The sequence below is a fragment of the Pezoporus flaviventris genome, unplaced genomic scaffold (assembly GCF_033815535.1).
Source record: "Pezoporus flaviventris isolate CSIRO_AGI_PZ_B2104156 unplaced genomic scaffold, CSIRO_AGI_Pfla_v1 ptg000066l, whole genome shotgun sequence".
In the NCBI taxonomy this organism is placed as follows: Eukaryota; Metazoa; Chordata; class Aves; order Psittaciformes; family Psittacidae; genus Pezoporus; species Pezoporus flaviventris.
The window spans coordinates 4,580,116-4,597,595 of NW_026892614.1; the positions used below are offsets into that span (position 1 = coordinate 4,580,116).

A 17,480-nucleotide genomic window follows, 5' to 3' on the forward strand; every position below is an offset into this window, starting at 1 on the left:
AAACGTCACTTAGAGCAAGGAGTTCTGGCAGAAGGGGTGGGCAATTCTTAATGAACTCTAGCACAAGGAAAAGCTGTCCATCAAATTACATCCAGATTTTATTCACTTCTGATGTAAAAATGACTTGGTAGCTCCACCAGCCTGAGGGTTCCCAAGGCTGCTGTCAATTTGAAATTAAGTTTTTCAAACTACAGTTAAGATGTTATTATTGCTATTTTTTTCAAGGATCCCTAGCTTAACATTTCCTTAACTGGCAGCTCCTGAGAAATGACAATCTAAAATAAAAGCATCTTGCAAGATACTAATTTCAAAAAATAACAATTAAAAAAAAAAAAAACAACCATCCTACCCTGAACTCCCCACCTCCAATTCTCAAATACCCTTCATCTATAAGTCAGATATTCTTTATCATCTCCTTGAAACACACAAGTGTCATAGGCATGATAATCATAGTTCTCCTATTATTCAATTCTCAGTGTTTCACTTGAAATAAATATTTACCATCTTGAAGTGCCAGATAAGCTAGTTTTAAAACAAACCTGAAGGCCAGAGAACCCTCTATATGCAAAGGTTAACAACGAGGTAGAGGTACAAAGCTACAGGAAAAACAGAAAGTTGCAGAGGACTTATTTGTTTTATTACATAAAAAGAAAAAAAGCATGAATCCTCTGCTCAGCAGAGCAGTTCTGCCTCCTTCACAGAACTTTCAGTTTCAGGTCATCCAGATGAGATCAATGAGCATGGAGTTGGCGTAGACAGAAAAAGGGAAATTCTCCAGTGGATTACAAAAATCTTCAATTAATTTCTTTTTTTTTTTGGCCCAACTCATGCCCTCTTTAAGGAATGGGGATGAAATGCAGTATGGTAACAAATTTTGTTATCTATATGCAATTCAAAGCAGATTGTCTATAAAACTAAAGTAACTGGTTTATCTCCCTTATCTGAAACAAAAGTGAAAAAATAGAAATTACACCTTCACTGTGAGTTTATACTATACTCCTCACAAAATAACTCCACTATTTGAAGGCACCATTAGAGGAGAAGCAAGAATCTGGAGGAATAAGTGATGATTGACAGACATGCCGTATTCTGGCTCTGTTCTGCAGTATGTCAGCAACACTTGCAACATGCCCCAGCTGATAGGGACGCATCAGCCTGGACAGCAGTGCTGGGCTCCCCACTTCCTCCTGAGAGCTCTCTGCCACAGACAGAGAGGTTCTGTTAACTTGGGTTGATTGTACTAAATAGATCAGACTTCTTTTTCTGGACTATAGCAAGTAGCGTCAGAGTGCATTCACTCTTGTGCCAACAGTTGCATTCACATATTGCCCTTAAAACCAAGCACAGTTAATCAGTTTAATTTAAACAATATGCTCGACACTTGTACAGAGGTGTACTGTCTGAATACTCAGTGGCACAGATGCAATTCAGCACTAAAGCTAGTTTACTGATTAGCAGCTGATGTGTCTTTCTATCTCTAAACCCCATGTATTTAATTAAACTGTCTGAAATACTGCTGTCTCAAATCCCACTAAAGCTACCTTCTCAACACTCAGGGTTTTGCTTCACCCAGTGCTCAGCACCTATCTTCACATTACTACAGCCATATTTCAAAAGATAAATACAGCTCTAAGACACAGCTTAAGCCAAATTATGAGATGACAGCATCTGTATATAGAGAAGACTGGATCTCAAGCCTGCATGTGCAGACAACATGACAATAATTAAATGGGTTGGGGAAACACGCTTTATCCAATGAACCCAAACAGACCTAATGTACTGCAAGTCAAGTCCTGTCCTTTGCAGCTTTCTGGAAAAGCAGTCTGCAGACATTCACGTTCTCTCTGCACTCTGCAGGCGCTTCTGCTTAGAACTTTGCCTTGAGACTGTAAGAGACCATAAAGCCCTCTGTTTAAAGGTCAATATTTCAAAGTGCTCCAAAATGGACATTCTGTTTTCAGAAGTAGCATCAAGGGAGAGCATGTTGGCGGCAAAAAGAAAACTTCTAGTAGGCAGTCTCATTAGGGTAATGTAATCATGACTCATGCTCCTCACCCATTTCCTGACTGGGGCTGTGCATGATCAAAAGAAAACCAGCCACAGTAATTCTGCTGCTCATTAACGTCAGCTAGCCTGAAAGGATTAGAGACTACCAGAAAACAAACTCATTGCAGAGTATGGTATTTAAAACCTGGTATATACTGACACTGACAAACACACTGGTGTAATACCATACGCAACCAAAACAACAACTTGCCTTTGTTGTGAGAAACAAGCTCCAACTTTTTCTGATAAGTTCTTGTACCTGAACAAACCCTCCCGGACACCTTAAAACACTAAATCCTTGGCATATGTTGGGAGAGGGAGGGCATTACCCAATTGCTAGTTAGTATCTAAAGAAATTCAAGCTACATGGCCCTTTGGAAGAGGACCAGGGCAAACTCAGGCTGCTACAGAACAACTACTGCCTTCCCAGAAAGACTGCAAAAGAAACACAAACCAAAGCCTGAGCTAGGTCTAAGTAGCTGTCACCTTATAAGAAAGGCACTGCAAGAGATAGTTTCTCAGTGTTCATTCCTGTCAGGCAGCCCAAGTAAAGCGTGCACATAATGATGGCAAATTGGTGTTTATTTGTGTAAAGAGTTCTTCAGCAGAAAACAAATTTCACATCTTTGTTGGGACCTTGGTCACATTTAATTTGTTCCAAAACACACATTAAGGAAAACCCCCAAATTAATCAGACATTTCAACAGAAACTAGGCTACATGTTAGGTAACACATGACAACACCTTTCTACACCTCTCTGAAGGCCTCAGGCCAAACAGAATGACTTAGGTTGGAAAGACCATTAAACCTCATCACAGCCAACTCTTTTCCCTCCTATCTCAGCAGCACAGCCCTGTACTTGCAGGTCCCTTTTACTCCCTCTTTACAAATGCCAACTAACTGCTAAACATGCTCCTCAGCACCAGTCACTGTTTCTCTTATGCTGTTTCAGACAAGGGATCTCTCTCCATTTGATCTCCTGAAGTTGACCATTAAATGTATAATCCATTGCCAAATCCATTGTCCCTAGAATTAAGACTGATCAGGAGAGGCACTCCACCCCCAGGATGTTGTGGACACCTACACCAGGTGTCTGAAAGCCAAATTCAACCCAAATTTAATGACAGCCTGCCTTTTTAGTAATGCCTCATCTTATTACATAGAAATCTCAGACATTTTGCCCCTCACATGATACAGAATACTTGAAGACAGGTAAGAGAAGCAGCCACCTGCACAAGGCAAAAGTTACATTTAGGTCTGACTAAACCAACACCAGCTAAAAATACTGACCCTGTATTTTATCTAGGTTGCACTAAATATGTCAGAGTTGAGAGAAGCTAGCTTTGAAAAAAAAAAAACACACACATATATCAAGGCCTTACATTGCATTGCGCACTTGCTGCTGGACTGTTACAACTCTGCTTGGTCATCACAAGTCTTATTTATACAGCTGTAACAGCACAGAAATGAGATGCAACAATTCCTTTGGGCATGGATGAACCTCCATCTTGACCAAGAACAAGCTCTTGCCACATAATGCAAATTGTTCTGGTATGGGAGACAATGGCATGCAGGCATAAAAATAAAACAACAGAACTCGGGGACCTGTTTTCCTGTGTAAAGGGCGAATTTATTTACTTAATCCTTTAATAAAGATTATGCAAGTTAAGATGAACTTCTGCCTCTACAGAAGGCTATTTAAAGCAAATTTCTAATAGCTCTTGCAAGCTCCAGGGAATCAGAATTCAAGTCACGGGAAGACTGATGTGTTGTTAGTGCAGTTTACCATCCTTCAGAAATTTAAGAAAAGGTAACCCATTGCAGGGTACAGGACAGACAGCTGTAGTGTGACAAGAAACTGCTCAAACACTAGCGAATACCCACCCACACAACAGCTATGAAAAAACAAGCCAACCAAACAGCAACAACAACAACAACAAAAAAAACACCACCTACACAAAACCAACCCACAAACAAACCACCAAATCAGCAAACAAAACTAATGTAAGGAGAGTCAAAATCCAAGCCACAACTCAGTGGCCAGGTATTCTTGATCTTCATGTGGGCACACAGAGCAGAATCTGAGATCAATTTCTTTGTTCTGAGTGCAGATTCAAACCACATTCAGGAAAAAAAAAGAAATCCCCCATATAATACTGTAACAATGCAACATTATTTCATTAATTTAAGGCACAGTGCGGTGCTCTCTTCTCTTGTGAAAGTCCATGATGTTTCTTTTAAAGGAGATAACCTCTGTAGAAACACAGGCAAGCAACACACTTCAGTTCCACAAGTTACTGAAGAGCACATGGCCAAAGAGGCAGTACACTCAAGAAATTTAAGAGGGAACTTGCATCAACATCTCAGTGTTGCTGCTTCAGTGATGGACAGGACGAAATGGCTGGACAATGTAAGGCTCCTTGCACAAACTCTCTGGATATGGCTCACATGGAAAGGAATAAAAATATCATAACCAAAATAGTCTTAAACACAGTCCCAGAAAAAAAGTATGTAACTTCTAGAAGAATATTACCAAACTGACATTCCTTCTTTTTCTGTATATGTGGGTGCTACCTGGGTTCAGCAGATGTATGCTCCTTCTGGCTGCAGAAGCAGCAGAGCAGCATACTTGGGCTCCAAGGAAGCAGCCCAAAGAAATCCTTACTGGAGGAAATCATTAGATTTTCCACAAACAGCTACAAAGACCCATGACAGAAATAGTTCATCAACACCCTCATTGCTGTAGTCTTATGCTTCTTAAGTTAAACCACATCTCTTGGGGAAAGTGGGATTTTATCGTTGTTCTCTCAAAACACAGAACACTAAATACGAGTTATCCTACTATAATTCAAATTAAAGGTATACATTTTCTTAAACAAAAATCCCACCACAGGCAATGCTGTTAAACTCTCGCCATTCCTGAAAAGACCATAATCCATTCACTTTACAGCAGGAAAGTGGGAAGGCAGAGGCAATTTAGCAGGGGAAGAAAGGCCCCCAAAACAACGAAAAGAAAGAAAATTTGCACCTGATCAGTAAACCAAAACTCTCCAAACACAACACATTAGCAGCTTGCAGTAGAACAGTTAACTTTAATAGTCACAAGGTTAGTAGCTGCTGCTGAAGAAAGTTCACACCTCCCATAGTGAGTGTTTCAGACCTGCCTGAAACAGGGCAGGAAGTTTCACCCAGGGTGCCAACATAGGCTTAAAGAGAATCGCATCTTAAAGTGAAATCTCAATTTTAAACCCCAAAATGTTGTGAATACCTGAAAAATCCAGAGTGACCTTTCATCTGCCTTGCATGTGACCATCGCATCCCCCATGACTTAAGTATCCAGCAAGACGAATGGAGTGCTGCTTTAGAACTTGATTAAGCCTAATGAAACTCCCTTCACACCTCTTGCTAGTAATTTTTCTTATGCAGGAAAAGATACAGGTTTTTTTTTCTTACATGTTTTTCCAGACACCAAAATGTTCTTTTAGGGCGTTCCATTAAAAGGCTGTCAGTTACCGAAGTACCTGGAAATAGCCATTTGTTCCTTGGTCAAGCAAGAATGAAACAAAATTAACATGTTGACACACCCTAGCAGTTGACAGCTCCTGATGACGCTTTCCCCATAGATTAAAAAGCAACCAAGATTAACTGTTTGTGAGTCAGTCACTTTTTGAGCCATGTAGTCCATCTCTCTCTTCCTCCAGTGGTTAAATCAGTGTAATTACTGGACACTGTAACTACGGAGAATCAGATCAGGACTCTTGCTTTACTAAACAGATAACAGAACTGGTACATCTGCAATAGAGGGATAGGCTTGTACAGCATCTAATATACACAGCTCCTCTTCTGCTCAGTACATCCACTCAAAACCAAAGGAATATTCCTTTTTCCTGTCATGGGATATCAGAATAGATAAATTATGACTTCTTATGTACCAGTTTAATATTTCTGTTTGCATGACATAAAAGGCAGCATCACTCCCAAGTTATACTGATGTTACAAACAGAAGTTGTGTCATCTTTTTCCATGGGCTTCCTAGGACTTGTGTGAGCTTTGTGCTCAACAGAAGGACTTTTAACCTGTATTGCCAGTGGGGTGCTTTTAAACTGCCTTTAATTCATCAGTTTCAGTTGGAGACTTAGCCTAACATGACCTCATTACAAGACTGGGAATCAGGGGGAGGAGTGGAAATTTAACAGGTGGATAACAAAAATTAAGAGAGTGATCTTGATTACCTGCGTGCTGGATTTGGCTGGGATAAAGTCAGTTTTCTTTCTAGTAGCTGGTACAGTGCTGTATTTTAGACTCAGGCGGAGAATAATAGGGATAACACACCAATGTTTCAGTTGTTGCTAAGCAGGGTTTACCCTAAGTCAAAGACCTTTCAGCTTCACACTACCCCACCAGTGAGTAGGGCAGAGGGTACAAGAAGCTGGGAGGAGACACAGCCAGGACAGCTGTCCCCAGCCAAAGGGATATTCCATACCCTAAAACATCATGCTCAATATATAAACTAAGGGGAGAGCTGGCCAGGCACAACTGCTCAGAACTGACTGGGAATTGGTCAGCAGGTGGTGAGCAAATTGCATTATGCATCACTTGTTTTGTATGTTTTAATTCTTTTATCACGGTTATTTTCACTTCCTTTCCTGTCCTATTAAACTATCTTTCTCTCAACCCACAAAATTTCACCTATTCTTCTCAGTTCTCTCCCCCATCCTACAGGGTGTGTTGTGTTTAGCTCCCTGCCAGGTTAAACCACAATAAGGAGATATCTGCATATCAACAAACTACTCTGGCTACTATTAAAACTCAATTAATGCATCCAAGATTAAAATTTGAGACTAAATCACATAGGCCTCACTTCTAAAACATAAGACTGTTCTCAGGAACTGCTGAACTTCATCCTCTTGTGCTGTAGTCACAAGGGGTTAACTGCAATTCCCTGCTGCATAAGAAGGTACTGATAAGGGAAAGTGAATGACCAGTTATTTTGTATTTGGCCACCACCATGTCCAGCCCTGGTAGCCACAATTCTGGGAAGATGCCACTAAACAAAAGGTTTCAGAAGAACCATAAGACTGATCCCATCACTTATGTTTGCTAGACTGAAGGTAGGCAAAGCAAGGTAAAGAAAGAAAATGCACGAGGGAGAACAACTTACCAAGGCTTGTGGTGGATTCTCTATTATTTGGATTTTTGTTAAAAAATAATTAAAAAAAAAATCTAAAAACTGTCCATTGGCCAATTCAAATAATTCAGGCAGAGCCAGGAATTATACCAATACAGAACTGGGCAGGATTCAAGAAAGGCCTACAACTTGTCACAGATAGGTTCCCAATGGTCTGTTCTAGCTTTTATAAGTCAAGATAAATGAACAGTATTTTCCCCTAAATACGTGACATTTCTCCAAAGAATTAAAGATTTTGAAAAGCATTTTTATCTAGGCAAAGTCTAAATTTCTAGAGCCTTTCTGTCCACAGATTATGTTTTCTTGGCCGTCAAGATGATCATGAAGGGTGAAAGGGCAAATCTCCTGGAAGTTATCAAAATAGAGCTCTCATCCAAACTGTTGTGTTTGGAAAGTTCTTGTCTTTCAGCGCAAAATAGGAAAAAAAAAAAGTAGATATCTATGTTTGACAGTACTTCAAATCCTGCATGGAAAACTGAATAAATTCTTTCCTGTCAAGTTGCCATGAGCAGTTTGAGATCTGCAAGCTTTACAAGCTGTTTCTTATCTGACGCTGTGCGAGCAGAAGGGCACACATTTCACAGCAACCTAGCCTATTCACAATAAAAACTAAACATTTTAAAGTACAACTTTCCAACAAGGGTATCTGAAGTCCATGACTGAGCAGAATCCACTGTCCAACTTCAGATACTCAGTTTTGAAGAAAAACACATTGAAAAAACAGGATATGTGGCTTCGTTCACTTTTACTTAAAAGAAATTGAGATAGCTCTTTAATTTGACAATACTCTACGATTTCTTTTCAAGCCACATCTCCTATACATTGTTACTGCTGTAAAACTTGACTTTGGGACTACGTTTGTACTTTGAGGATATTAACCCAAGAACTACAAACTTTGAAATTCAGAAAGCCCAGCGACCAATGACAGCTACCTCACCAAATGGACTGAAAGAACACGCTGAATCAGAGTACCTGGAGAAGTACTATTTCAGACAAGGACCTCCAATTTACAGGCACACACACAGAGACAGCTGCTTCTACTTCCACAGATACCACACTGTTTATAGAGAGGAAACACACCATTTCTTAAATAATGCCTTTTTAACATGTCCACCTACCCTTCAGATGTCTTGGAAGCTTCTGTTCTAAAGCTCATTTTCAGAGTTTTATAAACATCAGACTGCATTCAAGCCAACATTTTCTACCCTTCATCTGCAGCAATCTGTAAATGCTTGTGTATTGGGAGGATTAGAAAGAGGTGGGAGAATTTTAACTGAGGCTGTTAAAACTGTTTAATGAGACAAAACAAAAATATGTATTTTTGCTCTCTTGCTCTAATGTAATGTCCTTTACTCCTATGCATACAGCATCCATCAAAATCCACAGCCTTGCTAAAACATTCTGGCACTGTTGTACTTTTAAAGCTAGTCCTGACATTCAAACTTGGATCTGGGAATGTGTCTTTTCCTGTCACTGTGAATTACCAGGACAGTCAATTTTAAGGTATTACATTATTTTTGCAAGATACAGTAGTTTAGCGTCTGCCACCGAAAGGCTTCCAAAATCCCCTGTCTATTAAAAATACCACCCCTCCTGCTCACATTGCTCTATCTCACAAACAACTCAGCAGGAAGGAATAACCACCAACCCAAATCCAGAGGAAGAACAGAACCTCTGCATAATAACTAGTTGAGTGGAACCAGGAGAAGGACAATGGGAGAAGGGATTGATGCGAGGATCCATGGGAGAAAGACACATAAAAAGGCTTGATGCAGGAAAAATAGCTGGAATTTAGCAACAGAAGTTAATATCATGTTTAGATCGCTCATTTGGGCATTGAAGCCTGCTTCTTATAGATTCTTTGGGTTTATGCAGATTATATGTTTGTATTTTCAGAGATCACTTAAATACATTTAAAGATTTACATTTCAATGGATATACTGTTCTTACCAAAGGAAGTGTCACAAAGTTTACAACTTCTCTGTAGTTGCTTCATTAGATGCTACTCCTGTCTTTTCCTTCTACATGGCTGTCAGCGCATATCCCAGCAATCCAACTGTTACACCATGGCACAAAATAACTTATTTATAATGTATATTCCTCTGCCAAAGCAGAGACACCCTTATAGTCTCAAGGTAAAATACCTACTGCAGCTAAAAGTGGAATTAATTTTCAGACAAAAATCTAAAACCTGTCTGCAGCATAAGCTACTTGATTGTTCATCACTTCCATTTGGAGAGGCAGGTTTTATTTTTGCCCTCACAAATTCCTTTAGGAACTCCTACAGATTCCTAACCTACTTGAGCTCTTGCTATTGTAACTTTTCTTCTTTGGGACTAGAAATATGTATTTTTAAGAAAGCTGTACAGCCCACTGCCATAAAATGGATGGCTTTGCTGGTCTTGCTGTTGACCTTAGTAGATCTTATCTAAAAGACTCTGGAGACTGAGATGGGTATTCATCATGCCTGAGGGTGCATACAGACAAAACCAGAACTATACAGCCTCTCTCCCTACTAATATCGTGTAAGTGGGGAAGTAGCATACAGCAACAGAGCAGCTGCCATACAAATTACTGGTTTGCTCAGTCCATTATCTTGCTCCTAACAATAGCATTTTCTATTCAGTTAGTTCCTCTGTATCATTAATTACTTTGCATATCATTAATAAGGAACAAGTTAGAGCAGATATGATAACATTAACAATCCCATCTTTTCATTTAAGGTTTTCTTCAAACTGACTAGATTTTCTAATTTATTTCTAGGCAAGATAACCAAACTGTACAATGTGTTACTGTAAATTTATATTATTGAAGCATCAGAAGCCCTAATCACAAGCCAGGTATCTGATATATTAGGAATTATGCATACATAAAATGCCAACCACAAAATCTCATTAAAGACTGTTCTCCAGTTTTTGCATCTTTGGAAGCAGGGAATACTGTTAACTTTGCAACAGAATTGTAACTGCTATGAGCATCACCTCCTTTCTATTTCACCTTTCCACTGCAAGTGTCTGGGCTGAAGCAAAATACAATTCCAAATGCCATATATACAGCCTATGCGTGGACACACACTGCTCCATTCTTTACCTCCATATTCCCATCTGGTTTTAAAATCCAAATAGAAAAGACCCCTGGGTACACTGCACCTTACCCTCTTATGAACTGTGGCTACTCTTCCAAGCTTATCTCCTAGAGAACCATGAGCAAGCAAAGAACCAGCTTAGACTTGACGAAGAGCAGTAATCTTTTCAATCTGGAGCAGGAACATGTGAGCTGCATCTGACATGCAGGACAATCAATGGCACCATTCTTCCCTTACCCGTCTTTCACTCACCATGTAGCTCTCTTACTGTTCATGTCTTCCTTAAATTGAGTTAACCCCTAACATAGATGCATAGGAGCCATGTATCCTTAAAAGGGAAACACCAATGACTGCACAGCTTTTAGTATCAGAGATGCTTTTGGTTTTATTCTTTGTGGTTACAGAAATGTGTACCCTCAAAGCACCAATAAATGCTTCAAATGACAAGGAGCCTGTAAAATTAAAATTGATGAAGTTATCATTTGAAATCTGAACATTAGGAAGACTGGCCTAGCCGTTTTCCAGAGATAAAATTTTAACCAAACCTAAACTGTGCTTTAATTCTCAAAAGACAGTTTATCAAATAATCCAAAAAATGAAGAGTGAAAAGTAATACTGATGACCATTCCCCAGCAGAAATCATCATTAAAAGCAGTGGCAAGACTGCCTGAACAAGATGCTGCTCCTTAGTGGTGGTCTGTCACATCAAAGACAGGATATTTATGGAGTGCATCTCAAGAACAGAAAAGGGGAGAGAAAAAACAAACCAAAACACTCGCCTAATGCTCCACCACATCTTGAACTAATCTTTGCCTGAGTTTCAGATCTAATTTAACTAATTTCATGAATAAACAGAATTAAAGTAAAACTCAGTCAAAGTATACATTGAATAATATTAACTGAGGCAAAAAAAAAGGTAAAATTAGAGGTTTCTAGAAAATACTTAAACCTTCATAGAAATAATTTATGTAAAGACACACAATTTAGGCTTTACTTAACTAGAACTGGAGATATATACACAAGGAAGGAAGAATTTAACTTGGTTTTGATTGCAGGATCAATTTAGAAGGTTAGATTTTGTAAGTTCTGGAACAATGAGGAGCATGCAAAAATTGCTCTGGTATCACAAGGATTTTTTTTTTCTTTTTAAGGTTCTAAATTACCTAAGTATTGATTTTGGTAAAATTAAACAGCTTTCTAATGAGAAGAATCCATTAGTGCTGTCAGAATCTTAATGATGATAGAAATAAAATACAGGAATAAAAAAAAAAAAGCAAGAAAGAAAATTGAGGGAGGGGAGGATCTCCAGCAACATTAGCATCTTGTTCCTGTACATCACTTGGTACTAGTGCACTACTCAAGCACTAGAAAAAGCAAACAAAAAAAAAACTGTCTATGACATGAGCTGACCCAGTCATATAGTGGGAGAAAACCATCTTCTGAGAGGTCAGTAAGGAGCTTTTCTGGAATAGGAGAAAGAACGGAATCACTTATCAAAGCAACAAGATCCATCAGAGTCTTCTTCACTAAAGACTTAAGCCTCAAGTCGTGTCTACCCATCTCAGTCCTGCCTCTTCTTTGCTTCCTGCTTAAGATTTGAAACAATATTACTCATACTCTTACAGGTATCAGGGTTTCTCCTTGCAAAGATCATGACAGAGAACTCTTGCCACCTAGAAAGCTAGTTTCACAACCTCTTTGGAGAAATGTTTCATAGATGCTGACTGTGGTGGCAGCAAAAGCACCTTTGATCTTCCTTGCAGAGCATCACTGAGAATTCTGAACCCCATCATTAGAAATATCATATGCAGAAGAATCAGGTTGCAGAGTCCAAGAATGCAAAATTAGGAAATCCCATGATTATATCGCTTGTGCAACCACTGCTTGGTCACTTTACCATCTGCACTAGTGTTGCCCAGTGCTACCGGAAGGACCATGACAGAGCAGGATCTTCAGCTTTAGCCCAGGATTTCAAACAGATACTCTTTTTGTTACTTCTCACTTCATTCACCTCACACACTGTTTGAGGCGAGAGAGCTGTGAGAAATAATGTGACCCTAACGCACCTATATATGCATCACCATTTTCTACAGGCATTTTCCAACTTATGGATACTTGCTTTTGCCAACATAACAGGCTTTAGGTTTTTGGATTTGCTTGACTTTACTGTTGTATTGTACAGACTTTTTAAAAAGTCAACTAAAAAGAAAACCCCACCAAATCTATCTTCTCAGACTAACAGTTTACTTTTAGTTACTATTTTCATGGTAGTTTCTAATATTCCAATATGAAAAAAACATTCAGAATGAAGACTTAACACCCATTTCCTTTGTTTAAGGCACAACATGAATATTCAGAAAAACATAAAATTTTTAGGGCAAACCGGTGAGAACCAGGCTTGAAACATCTGGTATTGGAAAGCAAAGACTTGAACAGCTGTTTATTTTTAGAATGTTCTCTACAGATTATTAAAAAAAAAAACAAAGCTATCAAATAGATCTAAACAAGTTTGCAGACCTGACCAAGCAAGTCATACCTAGTTTCAGTGACCGCAGCTTGTCATCAGCACTTGTATCTCTACAGAAGGTCAGCTGCTGTTTACACATAACCGCTGAAAAGTTCACTTAGCTCATTCAGAATGAGCCCCAGCACAATAACTCACTATATCAGCCCATTTATTTTCTTATCTAGCTTGTTCCCTGTTGACCTTTATGACAGAAATCAAAGCAGTGTATCAGAGGCAGTGAGCTTCTTCCATTATTCAGCACAAGTAAACAACATTAACACAACATTTACATAGTTAAGATGCATCTTGTCCCACACATAGTGAGGGTTGATACTCTTCATGTGGCTCCCTGGCATTCAGGAGATCCTAGTCATCAAGTTTTAAGATTACTGCGTAACTTACGTAATTTCAAAGATAACAGTATTTCAAATTACTTTTGCTAAACACACATTTCAATAAAATAGTCTCACATAAAAAGCTACCGTGGACATGAAGATACAATTTCAGTATTCAACTATTGTTTACTCATTTTCAGAGCTTTAGGTATTAAAATGTGCTACACCAACATATGCTCAGCCTGTAAATGGCTTCTCTCCCCCCTTCATGAAAACAAAACACAACCAAAAAGGAGTAAAACAGATTTAACAGTTCAGTAACCTCTCAGAAATAAAAACTCACAGTTGTGTACAAAAATTAACAACTGTGCTCTTGTGGACTTAACTAGTGGCAGAACTGTAAGACAAACCTGACTCGTGAAAATGAAACCCAAGTAAAGGTATAAATATATCTTGCCACCCTGGTCAAGTCTCTATTTGTAGTGATCTCATTTTTATCTTGGCAGTGTGTTTTCTGAAGCTTTACTGCATCTTAATTTAACCCATAAACAATGAGGAACCTAGTCTTCTTGTCAGTCAGCTCTAGCTGTTCCTGTTCTACTCATCTCCCCAGCAGTCATTAGGCTGGATCAATAACTTTGATTGATAACATTATGAATGTAAATACAGAACATTATAAAATATCATAAGCAATGCTCACCTTCATGACTGTCATCCAAAAAATCTTTCTTATTTAATATGGCACTAGAAGTAGACCTCTTCTTCAGCCTGAACTTCACTTGAGCTTGTACTCTGTAGCTTGTACTCATTCTGCCATCCTGCTTCAGACAAAACCCTCCCCTATATAAATGGTGCTTCAAATCTGCTCTCACTGCTCTATCCAGACACAGCCATTAGCACCAGTTAAGCTGCTTCCATTGGCTACCAACTAGTCTGCTTTGCAATGAGAGGAAATCTTTTAGAAAGAGCCCTCCATGCAACACCTGAATACAATTCTCCCCACATCCCCATTTAAGTTTAGACTTGAGTTTATTTGGGAAATTCACTTTGCTGTCACACAAAAACCAAACAAACCACCCACCCAGAGATACGCCTTCACTGACTGCTGCCCCTGTAAGTGTTGTACCCATAGGGATACCGTATCTTTACGGCATGGTGCCTGTTAGGCACTGACCACCCAACTAGCTCAGTTTTACTGCTGTGGGAGGGAGAGGCAGCCTGTTCTCCCCAGTATGGTTCAGATTGTGAGAAATATATTTACTTTGCCTTAATCATGCAGGAAAGTGAAAGCCTATAGTGTTTTACATCATTATGAAAGGCCAAAATGGGCACCAGGTGACATGATCCACATTCTGTCAACGAGGGTGAGCAAGAAGAGGAAGAACTGGTCAGAGAGCGTCACTGAGCCCCCTTGGCCACAGCCTCACTGGCAAGAAGTGATGAATTTGATGCAAATTCTGCATGGAGAGGGAAATTTGTTTTTAAATGCCAATTCCCTCCTACCCTGAACTATTTCTCAAGACCTGGGCAAAGAACCAGAATTTCTTCTATAAGAAGTCATGGTACTTATAAGACTATAAACCAAAGCAGCATACCTAATTACAAAAAGCTGAGAGCAAAACATGTTTTGCCATGAACCATGGCTTTCTTTGGTTACAGGAAAGCTGATATAAGTGCTTTGAAAGAGATTTAGATGTCTCTTTGAAGTCAATGTAACATGTAGCCACAGCAAACGGGACGGTGCAGAGCCACGCTGCCGCAGGGAAAGTGTGCCTCTGGGCTGCCTCTTAGGCGATATCCATCTCTTTCCTCTCCAAAATGCACCCAGGCCACCTCCTGATGATCCTGGCTGGCTCTCCAGAACACAGAAGAGAGGCAGAACCACCGAAGTAGTTTCTGCAGCCTGATTTCACTTCTATGGATGCACAAGGTGCTTCTGAGAGAACAGTCACTGTGATTATCTTCACTCTAAGGAGGAGATAGGCTCCATTGTTTCCTTCCCAGATCCCATTGGCTAATGCTGAGGCCAGGAAAAATAATTCCTTTCAGTACTATCCTACCAAAAAAACCTGCTCGGCTCCTCTCCTCTGCATGCTGTAATAAAAAACAAACGTTCAAAGCAAGGACTGCCTTGACCATAGGAGCTTTCACTTACTTTTCTGAAAGCCTCTACTGAAAGGCTATTCTTAACATGCCATAGAGCTAAAGTAAATCTTAATGCTAACGCTAAAAATGGCTGGACCCTTTTCAGTACAAGGCATTTTAAAAATAAATCCTTGCACCAGTAATCACCTGCTGATACATGCTTTTATGTTTAGCCAGCTGCTGAGATGCCACATCTGTCACTTCTTGCTTCCAGAAATGCACTTTCCTTTTCTGTCGGGAAGGAGAAAATTCTGCTCCTGGAATTACGCAGAGTATCATGATGCCTTTTTTGGTATCTCTGTCATTCCTCTAAACATCTGAGCCACGGCACATGGATTGCAAGATTTCTGGTACTGTACATCTTCAGAATTGTTCAGCTTTAGATTTTTATACCTTCAACCCTCCGAGTTGTAATCCCTACACTTTGCTGGACAATGTTATACACTTATAACGCACATGAAGCTAGAAATCATGATCGATGCCTGAGTAATTTCACTCCATGGAGCTCTCCTTCCCTCCCTCCCCCCCCCCCCCCCCCCCCCATTTTTTTTAAGGAATAGTAAGAGATCAGGATCATATTTGTTACATTAAACACTTCATAATAAGCCCTCTTCCTATTTTTTAAAACATAACAACAATCTCCAATGACGCAAGTCCTAAATTAATTACTTCCTCTATTTCGGTCTCTTTGCAATTTCAACTGAATCAAGTCCCTTATTACAGTACCGCCCGCGTTTCTTCATCAGCAACCCCATCCATACCAATTCTTACTTCACTTCCCGACTTGAACTCTTTGTTCCACCACCAGCATCACACCGGGGCCCTGACTCTCCCCGCCGCAGGCTTGCCCCAGCCCCGCCGCACGGTTATACCCAACCCCACGCAGAAAGGGTCGGCGAAAAGGGACATCCCGCACAAAAAAAAAAACAAAAAACCGTGCCTGTGCTGTTTCGGGGCGTTGCAGGCACGCCTCCAAGACGAGGTTATGTCAGAATAATACTGGGAAGAAAATTTAAACCGATTATAGGGGCGAATTTCAGCTCGGAATTTCAGCGATGTAGAAACACCCTGACACAGTCTTAGCAATGCGGCTCCGGCATAACACCCCCCAAGGAGCCAAACACGAGAATTAAGGGATACTCTCCTTGGACACCCTGAAACGCCTCTCTCCCTGCCGGCCTCCTCCTTGTCCCCTGCGCGGACACGGTGCGACCCCCCTGCCCCTCCGCAGGGGAAGACTGGCTGTACCGGCTTGTCGCCGGGCCGCGGCCGCGCAGCCAGCCTGCCCCGCTCCGCGTACACGCCGCTCCCTGACTTACGGCGCTGCTGACTGCTCCCCAGCGCTCCTCCTTCCCAACCTCCTTCCCTCGCTGCCTCCCTCCGCCAGTGCGGAGCCGGGAGGGCAGCGGGGCCGCCCCTCCGCGTCCCGGGTAGAGCGCGGCACCTGCGAGAGCCTGTCAGTGCGCGGCAGCGCCCCGTGTGCCGGGGGCTGCGAGCGGGAGCCGCGGGGAGGCGGTGCTGCCGGCGGCGGGGCTGCGGGCGGGGAGGCGGCTGCAGGGAAATCCTGGCTCCGCGGAGCGCCGCCCGGGAGGCGAAGAGCAGCCGCAGTAACAATAAAGGGCTTTCCTCTCCTTTCCCTTTTTTTTTTTAGGAGCCCATTGCTTACCCACCCCGGCAGGGTCCCTTGAAAGCCCTCGGGTGGGCAGTCGTCCCCCCCCCCTTCTCCCTACCACGGCCATCTCGGAAAGGTGCTTAAAAGCTGACGGTTCTTCACGCAAGTCCTCTCGCCCCTCACCTCTTCGACACCCCGGTCGGCTAAGGGTGCGGCTTTCAGCCCGCTGGCCGCAGCACCGCCGGCACCCTCGCTCGCTCGGCCTTTCCTCTCGTCTTGGCGCGATTTTAAGGAGCGCTCGGGCTTTCGCGACTCTGCGCTCTGCAGGTAATCGGCAAACGCTGAGAGAGAGACGACAGGGCGCAGGGGCGTCTCCTCCCGCCCCGCGGCGGGGCTGGAGGAGCTGCGCGGAGCATCCGCACCGCCTGCCGGGGCCAAGAGCCTTTTAAAGACGGATTTAAGGGCACCTGCCCATCTGTTTTACACAAATGAAACTGCCTTGCCCAGAACCGGAAGGGGTTAGACTAGCTGTGGGCAGTCCATCACGTTACTGATTAGGAAGC

General features: G+C 41.5%; 1 protein-coding gene across 4 annotated transcripts in view; it reads right to left on the minus strand.

Moving 5' to 3' along the window:
- Positions 1 to 17,251, minus strand: part of CDC42EP3 (CDC42 effector protein 3) — a 28,302-nt gene extending 11,051 nt beyond the window's left edge. Inside the window, exon 1 of one of the 4 annotated variants that reach the window (XM_061471042.1) lies at positions 17,101 to 17,251. The gene's annotated coding sequence lies outside the window, so the exon portion shown is untranslated. Of the gene's footprint in view, positions 1 to 8,352; positions 8,479 to 16,553; positions 16,830 to 17,100 lie in introns of those variants that run through there. The other 3 variants (XM_061471040.1, XM_061471043.1, XM_061471041.1) reach the window with 3 other exon arrangements.
- Between the last annotated feature and the right edge of the window lie 229 nt (positions 17,252 to 17,480).